The sequence below is a fragment of the Corapipo altera genome, unplaced genomic scaffold (assembly GCF_003945725.1).
Source record: "Corapipo altera isolate COAL_440 unplaced genomic scaffold, ASM394572v1 92, whole genome shotgun sequence".
Lineage (NCBI taxonomy): Eukaryota > Metazoa > Chordata > Aves > Passeriformes > Pipridae > Corapipo > Corapipo altera.
Genome location: NW_020884994.1, coordinates 1,194,335 through 1,208,981, shown reverse-complemented (window position 1 = coordinate 1,208,981; position 14,647 = coordinate 1,194,335).

The window sequence follows — 14,647 nt, the reverse complement described above, 5'->3', positions numbered from 1 at the left end:
TGTAGATCATCCTTCCATGTTCCACCTAGAAATCATCCTTCTATATACCACCTGTAGGTCATCCTTCCATGTGCCACCTGTAGATCTTCCTTCCATGTTCACCTGTAGATCATCCTTCTCACTTATTCCTGTAAATGGGGAACACTTTTGTTGTCAGGCAAAGACAAAGCCTCAACCTCCCCCAGATTTGTTGAATTCCAGTGAGATGATCACGGGGTGAGGCTGTTCCTTGATTTTCAGCCAAGCTTTCCCTGGTCAAACCCCACTCCCAGAGCTGACATGCCTTAATCACAGATCATGGAATTGCCAAGGTTGGAAATGACCTCCAGGATCATCAAGTCCAACCTTTGACCAAATCCCACTAAACCATAACGAGAAGTGCCACGTTTGTTTGCCTTTTGAACACTTCCAGGGCTGGTGACTCTACCATTCCAGGCTCTGACCACTCCTCAGTGAAGAATTTTTCCCATATATCCAACCTAAACCTCCCCTGGCACAGCTGGAGGCCGTTCCCTCTCCTCCTGTCCCTTGTTCCCTGGGAGCAGAGCCCGACCCCCCCGGCTCCCCCCTCCTGTCAGGGAGTTGCAGAGCCAGAAGGTCCCCTCTGAGCCTCCTTTTCTCCAGGCTGAGCCCCCCCCAGCTCCCTCATTATTCCTCCATACCCTTCTCCTGGTGCTCTAGCCCCTTCTCCAGCTCCATTCCCTTCTCTGGACTCACAAATGTAAGGAATGCAGGCTGTTCATACAAAGGTTTCAGCCATCTCAGAGAAGGAATTTTCCCTCTTAAAAAAAAAATGTTAAAACTCTTAAAAATCATAATTCTACTTTAAAAAGAATATTATGATATATATATATTTGAAACTACTGCTTGAGAAAACTTCTTTCCCCTCTGATGACTTGAGGAAAATATTGAGCAAATCCACTGCAGGTCTGACTTCTGGTGTCCTCCAAATCTGTCTCTGGGTTTGGCCCTGGATGTTCTGTCCCTGAGGTACCAAAATGCTAAAGAAATGCCCCTCCCCAAAATAATCTCACTGGATTAAGGCCTGAAATCTTATTGTAGTTCACAAGATAAGACCTTATGAAACAGTGTGAAACTAACCTTGGAAAAGGGGATTTCAAAATGTGCCCTGAGAAGTCCTGAGGTCTGAGAAATCTGGATGGGTTGGTTCATATTCCTTGATGATTCTTATCTCTGTCATCCCCAACAATTATCACTTGGGAATCCCACTGCACCAGGGATCTGATGGTACCAGGAAAAATGGGAAGGGCTGGGAGGAAATCGTTTGCATATCATCTTCTGTGGGGATGACTCAGGCAAGAAATAAACTGTGCTGGCTCTAAAAATATCTGCAAGGGCTGGAGGCAGGGCTGGGATCTCAGGAACACTCCCTGTGTCCAGAAATTGTCCAAAAACACGGATCCTCCTGAACACTGGCACACCACAAAGCACAGGTTTGGCCAACAGCAAAGCCACGGAGCTCCAGGGAAGTCAGGAGGGTTGTAGAGGTGGAAATCTCACCTGGAAATGGACTTGGAGAGGGAGAAAATTCATCTGGAAATGGAGTTTGAAAGGGATAAAATTCATCTGGAAATGGAGTTGGAGAGGGAGAAATCTGGAGTTTGAAAGGGATAAAATTCATCTGGAAATGGAGTTGGAGAGGGAGAAATCTCACTTGGAAATGGAGTTGGAGAGGGATAAAACTTATCTGGAAATGGAGTTGGAGAGGGAGAAAGCTCATCTGGAAATGGAGTTGGAATTGGAATTGCAATTGGAGAGGGGGAAAACTCACCCAGAAATGGAGTTGGGGAGAGGGAAACCTCACCTGGAAATGGAGTTTGAGAGGGATAAAACTTATCTGGAAATGGAGTTGGAGAGGGAGAAATCTCATCTGGAAACGGAGTTGGAATTGGAATTGGAATTGGAGAGGGAGAAATCTCACCTGGAAACGGCAACAACAACAAAAATCACAACCTTTCTTCTGTCCTTCCCCCCCTTTCTCAACACAACCTGTAAGTTCCAGATTTTAAGTGTGTTCTGGATGGATAAAAGCCTGCAAAGTGCCCGAGGTACCAGCAGAGCACGTGCTGTCATGATTAGCACGGGGAGAGAACACTAATTACATAACACCTCAGGAATTTGGCAGCGCTGAGCGAGAAATAGGGCAAATAATCATGTTTCCCCCATCATCTCCTTCACCAGTTCAGTCTGCTACAGGTTTTCAGGATGGAAAATTTAATTTCTGTAGCCTGGTTAAAGTGGGAAGCAACTCTCACAAAAGCTTTGTCATACCTCAAACCACATTTTTTTGGTTTTTTAGAGGGTTTTTTGTTTTTGTTTTTTTTTTAAACCTGCACTGAATAGTTGTATTTTGGTTTGATGCTTAAAAAGTGCTTCCAAACCATGGCATAAACTGGTATTAGTTTTGCTCGGCCCCACTTTGCCTTCAGGCAAAATCTTGGCCCAGAATAATTCCACATTCCGGTCATTGTAATAATTCATCACTGCAGAAACCTGGGAAGCTGCAGAAACCTTTGATCTGTGTCACTGGGTTTAGCAGGGAAGCAATTTTCCTACTGGATGGAGGAAAACTGGAGGCAGAAGCACTGGCAGTGCTCTCCAAGCTGGTGCAAACAGTCCTGCAGGCTCCAGCCCAACCCCAGACAATAATCGTGAGCAGCTCCCTGGATTTGCATTCCCAGGTGTGGGAAAAGGAAAACAAATGGCCTTTGGACCCTTTGCCAGTGCAAAGCAGGGATCATGGAATCCCAAAATCACAGATTCACGGGATCCTTGAGGTTGGGAAAGCCCTCCCAGACCATCAAGTCCCCCCTGTGCCCGATGCCCACCTCGTCCCCCAGCCCAGAGCACTGAGTGCCATGGCCAGGCCTTCCTTGGGCACCTCCAGGGGTGGGGACTCCAAACCTCCCTGGGCAGCCCCTTCCAAGGCCTGACCACCCTGTCAGTGGTGGGAGTGGGACCTGCAGAGCACCTTCAGAGCTCTCTGAGTGCTGGGGCTCATCTGTTCATCCACACCCTCCTTTCCTTTTGGGGTGGCACCTCAGCTTCTTGCAGGTCCAGCACTGAGTGCATGGACTGACAGAATGGTTTGGGTTGGAAAGAACCTTAAAGCTCATCCAGTCCCACTGGTCCCTGGGATGGCTTGTAGAAGATTTGGATTTCTGGGTTCTCCAACGCTGGCATTTTTTAAATCAAGATGATGTTTCTTTTGAACACATTCTCTGGGTCAGTGAGGAATGAAATCCCTCCAACCTTGGGGTCTTCATCATTCAGGAAGGCAGATAAGATGCCCCATCTCCTCCTCCTTTACAGTCTGTGAATCTCCAGGCAGAGCCCAGCACTTCAAATGGGTGTTGAGATGCTGCAGAGAGAACCTTGGCAGCTCCTGAAGGGCTCACACACCCTCCAGTCCTACTCATTGGCACAACCTCTGCCAGCAGGGAGCAAAAACATCCCTGGTGCTCTTCCCAAGCCGTGGGCTGGGCTGTGTGGAGAGGACAGGGCTGCTCAGAGGGCTCATCAATGTAAATCGATGTCAAAAATTGCAGGAGCTCCCCAGTTCCTGTCCCAGTCACCCAACTGGTTCACCAGGAACTGGTGCTGTGGGGTCCACAGCCTTTAACCTGATTGTTGGAGCTCCAGGGAAACTGAGACCTGCAATTATTAATTAAATCAGAACAGAGAATGAGTTCAGACCTTCAGATAAGTGAAATTCTCTGTGGTGAAGCATTTCTGGGGCACTCTGTCAGCTTGGCAGGATTTGTCTCCAAGGAAGGACAAATCTTGACACCAAAATTTATTAGGAAAAAAAAAAAACCAAATCAAATCAACATTTTTAAAGGGGGAAATGAGGTTTTTTTATTGTGAAAATGTCAGATTTCTTTCTCACAATCTCCTAAGATAAATGAAAGAAAAATATGCAAAATATTTCTGACCTGATGTGTTGGGTCGTGGCTTCACTTGGCTCCCCAAAAATCTGTAGGGATTTGTGCTGGTTATGGATGGGAGCTCAGGTGTCACTGTTTTTCTTGGTGCAGCCATCACTAGAATTGTTATTCCTGTGTAAATCATGGGCTTAGAACAGGCCTCCTGTTTCCACCTGGAAAGATAATCCAAATTCCCCGTGGAATCTGGTTCCGGAGCCCAGTTTCCTGTGGGTGTTGGGTGACACCAAGCACAGCTGGTGAGGACACTGAGGGTGCCCTGACAGTGACACTCTGACACAAGGATTACTCACCATGGAGCAGCTTTGTGACCACCACAGATCACCTGGTGTCACCTGAACCTCCTTCAGCTCCCAGGGTGGGACACTTGGTCCAACACAGGCCACTGCTCTGTGTGTCCCCAGGGATGTGATGGAACCACCCACTGCTTGGGCAGATTTGGACGGCAGATGGTTTTCTCCAGTCCCAGAGCCCACAACATCTCTGAAGTGCTCAGATTGCTCCACCAAACTGCAGGAGTGAGGGATCCCTCTGGCAGCAGGGGAAGATCTGGAGAGCTCCTCTCCCAACAGACAGCAAAGGGTGTGTGGAGAGCACAGAGACCCTGGAATAGGAATGAAAGCAATGCCTTCTCCAGCACAGAGACCCTGGAATGGGAATGAAAGCAATGCCTTCTCCAGCACAGAGACCCTGGAATGGGAATGAAAATAATGCCTTCTCCAGCACAGAGACCCTGGAATGGGAATGAAAGCAATGCCTTCTCCAGCACAACCTCTTCTCCAGTGGGCTTTGGTTCAAGCTCCTCCAGCACCTCTGAGTGAGAGCCAAGCAAAGCAGACCAGGCCCATGTTGCTTTTTGCAGCTGGTGATGGCACTGATGTATCTCCAGGAGAGGTTTAACCTGCCCTCAGCCTCCTAAAGAGCACCTTGGCATGCTTGGCATCCACATGGAAAAATGCCTGCTGTTCTCCAAGCCTGGCTCAGCCTGGCCCCGGGAACACCGAGCCCATGGCAGGAGTTGTGGCACCCACAGCCAGGCCATGCAGAGAGAAACATGAACCAGGAGCCAAGTCTGGTACAAAAGCTCAGCCACTGCTCCTGCCAGGCCCAGGAACAAGCACATGCAGATCAGCTGGAGCCCCAAATCCAGTTGTTGAAGACACACATTAACTCCACTGCATTCCCAAGGGATTTTCATCAGGCTTCCGTTTCTGTTCTGTCTGTCCATCACCAGCATCCCTCTGCAGGGACTGCCACTCCTGCCTGCTCAGAGGGGCACTGCAAGGAGCGAAAATATTATCTCCCAGCCTAACAGAGCAGCTCATTTTTCATTCATCTTGCTGTCCTGGCAGTCAGACCCATATTTTTCCATGGATGTAGAGGATGGATCATTATCTTTGCGAAACAAAGGTCTCAGACCAATGCCACAACCTCCTGCTATGTCCAGGGTTATTCCTGGAGCGACTTGAATATTCCAAGCTGCAGTCCTGAGTTCACTGCCCTTCGATGCACTTTGGCCAAGTCAATATTCAGCTGCATCCAGAAATCCATTGCTTTTCCAGCACTGGGCCACTGAGATCTGAGATGTTCTCCCTGGCCCCTGCCCCTACATGTGCCTGTCCCTGTGCACAGGAGTCACCAGGTAATCCCTCAGCTGCTCCCACCCAGCTCCTGGAAACTGGATGTCAGGATTTACCAAAACCTGGAATACTCCAGATTTTTCTTGGCATCTGCATGGCAGAAGGGCAGAGCTGCTCAGTGCAGCAGCCTGGTTCCAGGCTGGATTTGCATCCCCATTTCCCTCACTGGGCTCAGAAATAGCTCCATGGGATTTACCCCAAACAGTCACCTCGGGGATGGGCCCAAACAGCTCCACAGTCAGGAGTGCCTGACACTGCCACAAGGAAATGCTTTGTCACCTCCCTCTGGTCTCACAAACACTGTTCCTTGTCACAGCAAGTCCTTTGTAGACACTGTGACAAACCACGGGGAACCCCAGCAGGAACAGGAGCCTGCCCTGGAGAGCCCAGAGCCTCCCCAGCCCCTGCAGCAGGTCCTGCATCAACACAAAACCAGCTGGGGAGGGGCTGCTGAGACTGCAGCCAGCACAGCTCGGGGACTTCCAGGTGGGACCTGGCCAGCACTGGCTGGGGACACTGGAAAAGGCTCTGCTGGTGCAGGGTAAAATCCCTCCTTTCAGCCACAATCGAGGGCAGGAGGGGCAGAGGGCTCCAGGTGCCTTTGGCAGCAGCATCCGAGGAGTGGGATGGAAAGGACTGGGGTGCAGAGGGGCAGGGTGAGGAATGGAGATTCCTGCACAGGAGCTGGAGCTCAGCAAGGAGAGAGGACAGCAGGAGTGCTGGATCCTGAGTGCCCTGTCCCCTGTGGGCACCAGAAGGGGGGAGCTGGTGCAATAATACAAGCACTTCACTGCTCACTTACTGGTGGTATCAAAACACAGCTTCTGGTTGGGAAGGCCAGAGAGCTCAGCACCCACATTCAGGAACCCAACTGGCAAAGCATCTAGCCAGGCTTTGGCAGCAATTGAGCTGTAACAGAGAGGGACAGGGAACAGGGATAGGGAACAGAGACAGGGAACACCCTGATGGGAGAAGAAAATAGGATTGTAAAGAACAGTCAGTTTATGCATAAACAGGTGGAGAAACTGAGGCACAGGAAAACAGCAACAACTGTCCTGCAGTGAATCAGAACCATTAAATATCCTGAGTTGGAAGGGACCCCCAAGGATCATCCAGTCCAACCCTCAGCCCTGCACAGGCCCAGCCCCAAGAGTCACCCCCTGTGCCCCAGAGGAGCAGCCAAACCCTCCTGGAGCTCTGGCAGCCTTGGGGCTGTGCCCACTGCCCTGGGGAGCCTGGGCAGTGCCCAACCAGCCTCTGGGGGAAGAACCTTTGCCTGAGATCCAACCTGAGCCTGCCCTGACACAGCTCCAGCCGTTCCCTGGGTGCTGTCCCTGCTCCCCCAGAGCAGAGATCAGAGCTGCCCCTGGGGAGGAGCTGCAGCCCCCGCTGAGCTCTGCCCTCAGCCTGCTCTGCTCCAGCTGCACACACCAAGTGAAAACTCCCACAGAGAAACAACCCCCAGTGGAGACCCCAAAACTCCTCTCTGCCACTTGCAACTTCTCTGTGCCTGAGGAGGAGGAGGTGGACGAGGAAGGCTGAACTCCTGCAGCAGCCTGAGCCCTTTGCACCACTTCTGCAAAGGGCAGGCTGAGCTGGAGCAGGGCTGGGAGGGCTCCTCAGGGTACCTGTTTGGGTGCTGGGAGAGGCTGTGATTGCTATCTGGGCGTGAAGGCATCTCGAGACAGATTCCACAGGAGACTTCCTGCTAAATTGCAGCATCTGGGGAGGATTCTGCAGCTACTTGTACCCAGCCATCATCGGAGCAGAGAACTCCTGGCTGGGACCTGAGCTGATAATTGCTCAGAAAAATTAAGGGTTGGGTAATTCCTCCTGAAATTAATTGCCTTGCTGAGGAGCCCCAGGGCAGTTACCACGAGAGGGTTTGGAGCAGATCATAGAACCATTTCCCTCTTCAGGATTAAAACCAGGAAACAGGTCACCAAAGTCCACCTCTGTCACAAAGAGCTTTTAGCTTTGGGGATTTCTCTGCTCTGAAGAATTTCTGAGCTTTTCTGGTGTTTCTGAAACAGTTCTGAGTGTCCTGAGGAGCTGAAGCATCTATGGTCACTCCTGTTTTCTGTCTCATCTGACACTACAACTCAGTTCTCTTCAGCCCCTTGCTTTGCTCATTTTAACACTTTTTATAAGCAGACACTTCTTGCAAAATGTTTACTAACAGAGAAAGGATATTAGAAGAAATTAGAAGAAATTAGAATATTCACAGTGATCTTCAGTCTTTAGTTAAAGTCAGTCTTTCTTCCCCTTTGCATGTTCTGCTCTCAGTTACCTTCCCTCTCTCAGACTGTGCTGTTGATTTGGGGTAAAATCCTTTATTTTCCCTGTACGTGTCTTGCCTTTTGTGAAAATTTCTCATTGTTCCTTCTTGTGTCTTGGCTCTGTGGACAAAGATTCCTCTGAGGAAATGGATGCTTTGCTGCCTTCTTTCACCCCCTCCCCTCACCTCCTTTCTCACCTCCTTTATGTAAAGAATATCCCTTTTCAGCAAAAGAAACCATAAGACCAGAGATTCATAAATAAATGGGGCTGACACTCCCTACCTGAGGCAGATCAACTTTATTTGCACCTGTCCCTTTTAAAATACCCCCAACAAAGAAGTTTCCACCACCCTTCCAGGGAAAATATTCCCATATATCACTTTTTCACCCATGGCAATTTTCCCTTCATTTTGTCTTTATTACCAGCCCAAATCATATGGTCTTCCCACACAATTCCCATCTTCCAAACATATTCCAACTTCTGTTGCTCCTTGTGGATGATCTCCAAGTGTTCACAGCTGCCCTGAAGTGCCATGGCCTCATGGGCACAGGACCCCTCTGGAACCCTTCCCAGGATCCTTGCAGCTCCATTACGTGGAATTGTGGAATCACAGAGTCCTGGAATGGTTTGGGCTGGGAGGGACCCTAAAGATCATCACATTCCAACCCCCAGGGACACCCATTCCCATTTGCCTTTCCCACCCCTGACACTGGTACCTCACACTGACTCTGGGATCTGCTGCAGCCTCCAGAGCCTTTCAATGCTCCTGATGCTGTTTGCTCCAGAGGACAAGCGGAATTCCCATCTGGACACCCCTTGGTGAGGTGCAGCTCTGAGTCAGTTACTCTTTGGGTCCCTCCACTCTCCTGGGAGATAAAGGCATCTCCAGATGACAGTTGATGTCATCCAGGGAGAAGTCTGAAGGCAAATCCCCCCTGGAGGCACCTTCCCCCATAGAACAGCTTTCAGGGTGGGTTTTGGTGCTGGTGCTTTGTTGGTACTTTTTTCCCCCAAAGCGTTTCTTGAGCATTTTCAATTTTGATTAAATCTTCCAACATGTTTTCAATCTCCTCCCAAATTCTTGCCATCTTCAGGTTTGCATGTTCCATTCCTTTCCTGAGGTCACCAATGAAAATACTGAGCCAAGCCCTGGAGGCACTGTTGGGTAAATCCTGATGTTTTGGGGTGTAATGGCACCAAAAGGCTCTGCAGTGCAAAGCTGTCTCAGGTGTCCCTGGCATTGCAAGGATGGGCCATGAGACTGTGAAATCCTCACTGAAGACAAGACATAAGATCTTATAACCCTGGTACAGTAAATCTCACCTGAAAGTCTCCAGCCAGGCTGCTGAACCTCTGCACCAAGAGGTTTGGGTTCCTCCTGCCCTCACCAAGAGAGGAATCCACAGAAAATACAGTTTGCACCAAGTTCCAAAGCAGCTGTAACCTCCCCTGGCAAGATCACAGTCAGGAGGAGCCTCTTCACCCAAATCTTCCTTAAGGAAGCTCCCTGTGACATTCCCTGTCCCTCCTCCTCCCTCTCCCTTCCTTCAGAGTGGAGGATGGATCTGGAAGCAGCTCCTGGATGCCAAGGGAAAGCCCTTGGAGTAAGCAGATGTTGTTTTGACTGATATTTGGATGTTTCATGTAGGGAACATCCTGGAGTTGGGGTCAGTTTGGATCCCAACTGAGAACTTTGGGGGGAATCTCAAGGATTGTTTGCTCCCAAAGCACAGGCACTGACACAGGTGTGTTCAAAGAATGTTGGTACAAAAAGTGTCCAAAACCAGGTTGGAATTGTCTTGGAGCAATCTGGAAAGTGTCCCTGCCCATGGCAGGGGGTGGAACAAGATGGGCTTTAAGGCCCCTTCCAACCCAAACCAGTCTGGGATTCTCTGATCCTAATGACAGGCTGGGAGAGCTGGGGGGGTTCTCCTGGAGCAGAGAAGGCTCCAGGGAGAGCTGAGAGCCCCTTGCAGGGCCTAAAGGGGCTCCAGGAGACTGGAGAGGGACTGGGGACAAGGGATGGAGGGACAGGACACAGGGAATGGCTTCCCAGTGCCAGAGGGCAGGGATAGATGGGATATTGGGAAGAAATTGTTCCCTGTGAGGGTGGGGAGGGGCTGGCCCAGGTTGGGCAGAGAAGCTGTGGCTGCCCCTGGATCCCTGGAAGTGTCCAAGGCCAGGTTGGACGGGGCCTGGAGCAACCTGGGCTGGTGGAAGGTGTCCCTGCCCATGGCAGGGGGTGGAACTGGATGAGTTTTTAAGGTCCCTTCCAACCCAAACCAGTTTGTGATTCCATATATCTCCAGGATTTTGTGCTCCAAAGGGATCAGGTGAGACACAGGGAGAACATCAGAGGACCCTCTCCCCTGCCTGTCTGTGTCTGTCTGTGTGAGCTCTTCCTCTTCCTCAGCCCTTTGGAATTAGGAGGCTTTTTTGTATTTCAGGAAAAGTCAAGTATTCCTGAGCCTAAGAAAATAATGGTTGTGCTCCAAAGCTGAGCTCACTGGAACAGGAGCCAGCCCTAATTGCTGTGATTCACTGCAGGTCCCAGGTCCTCCTCAGCCAGCTCCAGTCCCCCGTGCTCCTCCAGCATCCTGATTCCAGATGCACTTCAGGGAGAGCAGGAAATCCAGCTCCAGCACACAAACCCAGCGGGGGGATGAACCCAGGCCTTCTCCTGGGCTGCCCTTGTTTTTCTCCCTCCTGGTTTGGCTCAGCCCAGGCTTAATCACCAACGGCTCCGAATTCCACCCGTGAAGAGGGAAAGGGAAATGAGCAGGAGGGCTTTGATGCAGCACCAGGGCCCTGCAGGCTGCCTGAACCCCTTGCTGCTTCATTAGCTGCTGTTCCATGTTGGGAGGCAGAGGCTGCAGGAGGGACACGGAGCTGCCAAGGCCAAGAGCCAGTGCCCTTGTTGGGAGCACACAAATGCACTTTGCATTGTTCTCATTTCCCCTCATATGAATAATAAAAGCTGTTTGACAGAATCGTGGCTAAAACTATTTCTGCTATAGCTGAACCTTCACAGTTTTTACCACTTAAACCCTTAAATCCCTTTAACCCTCCTCTGTCCATCTGGCTGTAAGGAGCACATGGATTCATCAGATCATGGAATTCCTAAGGCTGGAAAACACCTTTAAGATCATCAAGTGTAACTGTCAGCCCAGCACGACCACCATGTTCACCACTGAACCCTGTCCTCAATGCCACATCCCCTTCCATGTTTCTTTGAACACTTCCAGGGATGGTGATTCCACCACTGCCCTGGGCAGCTGTGCCAGTGTTTTACAACCCTCTCCATGATTTTTTTTTTTTCTAATCTCCAATCTAAACCTCCTCTGGCACACTGTTACTTAGGAGAAGAGACGGACACCCCCCTCACTTACACCCTCCTGTCAGGGGGTTGCAGAGCCAGAAGGTCCCCCCTGAGCCTCCTTTTCTCCAGGCTGAGCCCCCCCCAGCTCCCTCAGCTGCTCCTGCTGCTCCAGCCCCTTCCCCAGCTCCCTTCGCTTCCCTGCACACTCAATGTCTCTCTTGTCCTGAGGGCCCCAGAACTGCCCCCAGGATGGGAGTGCCCAGCACAGGGATGGGCACTGCCCTGCTCCTGCTGCCACAGCAGTGCTGGCACAGCCCAGGGGCACTGGCCTTTGTGCCCATCTGGAAAGAACTCAAAGGCAGAGGTGGCCCAGAGGTGATGGACATGACACCAGCTCCTGGGACAGAGCTCAGGTGCTGAGGGGACTCTGCAGGTGTCCCTGGGGCTGCTCGTGCTGTTCCTGCCTGGAAAGCTGGATGGGACAGTGTGGAGGGGCAGAGCCTCAGGGATACACATCAGTTTTTTTCACTGTTCTACTCTGGATTTATTTCTGGAACTAGAAGAGGTTTCCTTGAAGAATGATCTGTTTATACAAGACAGTTTTTAACCTCTCTGTTGCACAAAGGCTCACTGCAGTGTACAAACAAACCTAAAGCTGAGTGTTTGCTGGGTTCCACTCAACCTTCAGGGGAGGGGGAAAGCAGAGGATGGGTGAGCAAACACTGCTCCCATTAATGCAGAATCCTTTAAGGATTGTTGGAAATGAAGAAGCAACGTTTTCAAAGGTGAGTGATAAAGGCACCAGAATCTCATTCTCTACAAGGGTGGCCCAGACTCTCAGAAGGCTGTAGGTGTCCAGCATCCCTGGATTTAGGGGCACAGTTACTTGAAGTACCTACACCAAGAAGCTCCATTTTTCTGAAGCTCAAAACTGGCTTAGCCCTTCAGTGAATTTTATGGGAGTCAAATTCCTAAGGGGCTTGTTTTGCTCAGAAGACTTTCATCTGCTCTTCCCATTGGGAACATAGCTCTGTAGAAAAATCTCTGGGTTCTTGCCAGGCAATCACTGCACCCAGCCATGGAAAAGATGTTCTCAAACATCAAATCACCCTGGTTTAGGATACCACAGGACTCAGTTTGAATCCCAAAAAGCAAATTCTCTTGGCAGAGGGCAGTGGTGGGTAACAGCATGATTGGAAAACATGTTGGGAAAAGGAAATATTTGTTATTTTTCTGTTTGTTATGGAAGTTACTGAAAGTGGGATGTTTGTGGCTTCAAATGAAGTGTCTGCAGTAGAGTCTGCTGCCTCTGCCATTGGGAAACACAACTCCTTGGTGAAGAGATGGCAACTGTGGTGTCCTGCTGGTTCCACAGCTGATCTGGACAAGGGAAGCTCTGTGTGGTCTCTGTGCTGGGTCTGATGCAGTGACAGCTCCAGGGTTTGCAGCAGAGGAGCAGCTGTGGCTCAGAGGCCCAGCCACCCTCTCGTGGGGTGGAGTTTCCTCAGTCTGAAGCAGTACAGGTTTAGATTTTGGGGTCATTCAACCTCACCTGTTACCTCAGGGACACTGAGGGAAAAAACTCAAAACCGAAGAAGATCAAAGAATCTGGAGATCCAGAGCACAGCCAGGGCAGGCTGGAGGCAGTTCCAGCTGGAGAACAGATGTGGTTTTGCTTGGCCCAACAGCAGAGCCACAGGGCCAGGGTCTGAGTGGGTTTAGGTGCCCAAACTGCCATTGAAATCATCAATCCACACTATCTGTGGATTCAGGAGTAGGAGTCAGATGTTGGACTCCTTTGGATCCTTATCCAGGAGCCAACATCCCTGCAGAGCAAAGTCTGCAGGTTTTCTCTGAGCATCCTTTTAGGGCCCTTCCTTGGCCCCAAGCTGCTGATCCTTGGAATGCTGCAGGATGAGCCCCAAGCTGCTGATCCTTGGAATGCTGCAGGACGAGCCCTGGCTGCCATGGCTGTTCTCCCTTGTGCTGCCTCTCAAACAGCTCATACAGGCTGGCACCTGCCAGGGTCCTGCCCTGGGCTCAGTGTGGGACTGCCCAGGGGGTTGGGTGTTCCTGGGCAGAGTCTTTGCCCTGTTCCCAAGCTCAGCCTCTGTTCTGACACCTCTGGCTGGAGCAGAGTGGGCTGGAAGACTAGAAGGGACAAATAATTAGTTTAATTGGTGTTATGTGGTGTTATTCAACCAGAACTCAGAGGAGATTTTCCTCTTCACATACTGGGCTGCCTTCTCTGGGGTGGAGTCACTGAGCCTGGCCCTGCTGTCCCAGTGGTGTTGCCCTGCAGCTCCTTCCATGGAATCACAGGATGGTTTGTGTTGGAAAGGACCTTAAAGTCCATCCAGTTCCACCCCCTGCCATGGGCAGGGACACCTTCCACTAGCCCAGGTTGCTCCAAGCCCTGTCCAACTTGGCCTTGGACACTTCCAGGGATTCCAGGGGCAGCCACAGTTTCTCTGAGCAACCTGTGCCAGGGCCTCCCCACCCTCACAGACAAGAATTTCTTTCTAATAACTAATCTAACCCTACTCTCTGTCAGTCTGAAGCCATTCCCCCACTCTAGGCCCTTGTAAATAGTCTCTCCCCAACTTTCTTGTGGCTCCTTCAAGGCACAGTTTGGTCACCCCAAAGCCTTTTCTTTTCCAGGCTGAAAAATCCCAAATCTCTCAGCCTTTCAGCAGGATGGGAGAAAACATCCCAGGTGCTGGAGCTTTCTCTGCAGCCTCTCCAGGATTCTTCCCTGGTGTCTCTCCCACTGCACAGGTCACTGTGACTCTGTCCTAAAACTGGGCTCAGATAGGAAATCTGACTGGTCAGATGCACCTTCCTGCAGCTCTTCCCTCCCACCTCTGCTCTGGTGCCCCAAGCTTGTGAAGAGCTCAGGGGGACCCAGTGGCTGCCCAGGCTGTACCCCCAACAGATCACCCTACCTCTGAGCTGTGCCAAATGATTTTGGGGTAGAATAATCCCTCTTTAATAGGGAATAGGGAAAGTTCCCAGAAATCAGAGAGATTCTTATGGTTGTGGACAGTGAAGTGTTTTCCTTCTCCTACCACCTTTATGATGTCAAATAATGTGATTTTGATCATTGCAGGGTAATTTTGATCTCAGATTCAGGATTTTGATCCAAGATTAGGAACCTAACACCTGGGAGATGGGAGCCTTTGGTATGAGCAGCAGGCCAGGTGAAGGAGGAGGTGCATTGTGGTGCATTCGTTGAGAAAAGGGAGTTGCTGAGACACAAAAGGTGCAGGACCACATGAAATCCTTGGATACAGAGGGAGATGCAGGCTCCTGGTCAGGAAAGTGCCATATCTCCCTCTTCAGGCTTCTGCTCTTACCTCTGCTAAGTCCCAGTTTATCTGACAAATGTCATTCACTCTGAACAACAATGTCTTCAGGAAGGAGGGAAACATGACTTTGGATAA